General features: G+C 38.8%; 1 pseudogene; it reads left to right on the top strand.

The window, feature by feature from the left end:
- Positions 1–394: 394 nt before the first annotated feature.
- LOC147916307 (translation machinery-associated protein 7B pseudogene) lies at positions 395–2,350 on the top strand (annotated as a pseudogene).
- The last annotated feature ends 1,255 nt before the right edge of the window (positions 2,351–3,605 follow it).

Below are 3,605 nucleotides of genomic sequence, written 5' to 3' on the forward strand. Positions count from 1 at the left end.
AGGGACCAGGTACAAGGAGTTCAGGGTAAAATCAGGGCCTGAAATGATAGCTTCTTCCCCCATAGAAAGGCTGTGACTTCTTCAGATAAGTTTTGGAGGGTACTTTTGGTAGGCAGAATGATGACCTTCCTCAAAGATATCCATGTCCTAATCCCCAGATCCTGTGAATATGCTACCTTACATGGCAAAAGGGACTTTGCAGATGTGGTTAAGTTAAGGATTTTGAGATGAAGAGATTATGCTGGTTTATCTGGGTGGACACAATGTAATCATACAGGTTCTTATAACTAGAAGAGGAAGGTTGGAGGGTCAGAGTCAGAGAAGGAGATGTGATGATGAAAGCAGAGTCAGAGTGGTGTAGCATGAGAAAGACTCTGCTGACCACTTTGAAGATATGGAAGGACATCAGCCAAAGAATGCAGGTGGACTCCAGAATCTGGAAAGGCAAGGTAATGGATTCCCTCCTAGAGCCTCCAGAAGGAATGCAGCCCTGTCAACACCTTGACAACCTCACATTTTAGCTCAGTGAGACCCATTTCAGACATCTGTCCTCCAAAGCCGTAAAATAATAAATTTGTGTTGTTTTAAGCCACCCAGTTTGTGATAATTTGTTACAGCAGCAGTAAGAAACTAATAAAGTAGTCAAACTCTTGTCTGATTCCAGTCATAGGTAATTAATCTGGAAGTACAAATCAAAGAGATGGGATGGGGCCTTGATTTTGGAATTCAGGCACCTGAGGTGCCCAGTGTTGTCTGGGATGGGTCATTCATTATGGATCTTAGTTTAGTACAAGGCCAAGGAGATGAGCAGCAGGGATGTGCTCTGACAAATGATGGCATGATCTCCAAGAGCACTGTAGGTATACTAGCCAGCTGGCTAGGTCAGAGGACCAGGCCCATCCTGGGCACTAAAAATTTGAGAGGACAGGAAAAAAGCCCAGGTACCCAAGAAACCGGACAGAAGTGTATCAGAAGGGAAGACTGATTATCTCTAGCTAGGCAGATGCAGGAAGCTGATATACAATAGTGCTGCTGAAATGCTCTTGAGCATAAAGCAACAGAACACTTTCTGAACCACACTGACTTCTAGAAGAAGAGCTAGATATGTCTTTCCAGGATGACCTCCAGATTGCTCTTAGGGTAGAAAACCCTGTAGGAAGAAGGCAGTTAGAGGAGAGTCATTAATAAGAGGGCGTTGGCCAGAGAGGGAATAGAGTGAGAGCCAGGAAATGGGAAGCAGGATCAATTCAATGATGAGTCAGTTTCACTGATAGCTTACTGGAGGCTAAAAGTCATAGGCTTCTGAATTTACACTTCTTGACTAATCAGGGGTCTTGTCCAGGTGGTTCTGGGCTATAAGTCTAGACACATTCCTTTCTTTTCTTCTCCCACTGAAACCACTGTGTTTAGGCCAATTCTTACTAGTATTAGTCTACTCTTATTTACTCTATTTGTCTTCATCTTTTCTCTTTCAGATTCATGTGTCTCTTTCATTCAACAAGCATTTTATTCATTTGTTATATACAATTGTGAGACTGCTTTCCAAAGATATTTCTTTGGTGAAAACTCTAGAATAAAATGTATACTAATTGCTGTAAAATTAAAAGCCTTTTTTTTTTTTCCCTGTCCCCCTGCTGCTCTACTATTAAAACCCTCTGGTCTGGCCAAAATGGTCCACTTTCCATTCTCCAAACAATCATTGCATAAGAGCCTCTTTGTAACTCTGGCTGCTTTGCTCTGGCAAAGCTCACAGGGCCCTCTGAGTCTTACATATATAATATATATATAAGCAAAACATTTGCCATCCAAATGCAGCTGAAGATTAAAAATAAAATAAATTGGGGGGGGGGGCTTAGGTGGAAGGTTAAGAATTAGGACCAAGTCTTCTTAAATGTCTCTATTTGCTATCACTGCTGTCAGATTATCTGGACAAACAGCATTACCCTGGAGATCTGCTAATTCCTTCCCACACTAGAGTTCTTCTGCTTTAGAGTTTTTATTTAACTTGGACCTCTACCTGCCAGAATATTGACCCTTGGCTTACCCATCCCAGGCTTTGACATCCAACCAACTTTCTCTTAAAAACAAATAGGAAAAAAAAAAACCCCACTAAAACTATCTTTTAAAAATTATATAAGGCGCAGAGTCTGGGGAAGGGGCAGCAGGCGCCACGTGCTGCCACAAAGGTGGCAAGAAGAAGCTCCTGAAGCAGCCCAAGGAGCAGGCCAAGGAGATGGATGAGGAAGCAGGTACAGAAGGAGGAGCAGAAGAAACTGGAGGAGCTAAAAGCGAAGGTGGTGGGGAAGGGCCCCCTGCCACAGGTAGAGTTAAGAAATCTGGGAAAAAGTAAGCTGTTCCTTGTGCCTGAGGCAATGGTGATCCTTAACTCCATTCCTGTTTAAACATCTGGATTCCCTGCCATAACATCTGTTGCAACCTATAGTTAGAATGAAGTGTTGTCTTGGAGCCTGTTGTGCATTTAAAAATAAACTTCTGTATAAAATAAATAAATAAATAAATAAAATTATATAAGTAATGTATGAATATGGGCTTATAAATAATCTAAGCAATATAAAGTTATATAAAGCAAAAACTATAGCCCTTGTATATCCTCCTCCCTAATATTGTTTTCCTTCCCAGAAGTAATCACTATTAACAGTGTAGTGTATATCTTTCTACACTTTCATTATGAAAGTGATCTTTCTAGATTTTTCACTGTTTTTATACAAAAATGTATGAATATAGTGTTTAATTTTCTTAAATAAAAATTTATGTCTTTTTTTCAAGAAATAATGCTGGGAAAACTGGATATATATGTGCAAAATTGTTGGACCCTTACCTTATACCATATACGAAAATTAACTCAAAGTTGATCAAAGACCTAAATATAAGATCTAAAACTATAAAACTCTTAGTGGAAAACATAGGGGAAAATCTTCGTGACATTGGATTTGGCAAGGATTTTTTGGATATGACAACAAAAGTATAGGCAACAAACGAAAAAACAAATAAATTGGACTTCTTCAAGATTAAAAATTTTGCACATCAAAGGACACTCTCAAGAGAGTGAAAAGACAACCCATAGAATGGGAGAAAATATTACAAAACATATATCTGATAAGGAATTCACATACAGAATATGTAAAGAACTCCTATAACTAAACAACAAAAAACCCCAAGCAACCCCAGTCAAAAATGGACGAAGGAATCAAGAACCAAATAGATGTTTCTCCAAACAAAATATACAAATGGCCAATAAGAACATGAAAACATGCACAACATCACTAGTCATTAGGGAAATGCAAATCAAAACCACAATGAGATACCACTTCACACTCATTAGAATGGCTATTATAAAAAAAAAATGAAAACAACAACTGCTTGTTGAGAATGTAGAGAAGTTGGAATCCTTGTACATTGCTAGTGGATGTAAAATGGTGTAGCTGCTGTTGAAACATTGTGATGGTTCTTCAAAGAGTTAGATATAGAATTACCCTATGATCTAGCAATTCCACTTCTAGGTAATATACACAAAAGAGTTGAAAACAGGGACTCAAACAGATATTTGTACACCAATGTTCATAGCAGCATTATTCACAGTAGCC

The sequence above is a fragment of the Ceratotherium simum genome, chromosome 9 (assembly GCF_057802395.1).
Source record: "Ceratotherium simum simum isolate JZ-2026a chromosome 9, ASM5780239v1, whole genome shotgun sequence".
NCBI lineage: Eukaryota > Metazoa > Chordata > Mammalia > Perissodactyla > Rhinocerotidae > Ceratotherium > Ceratotherium simum.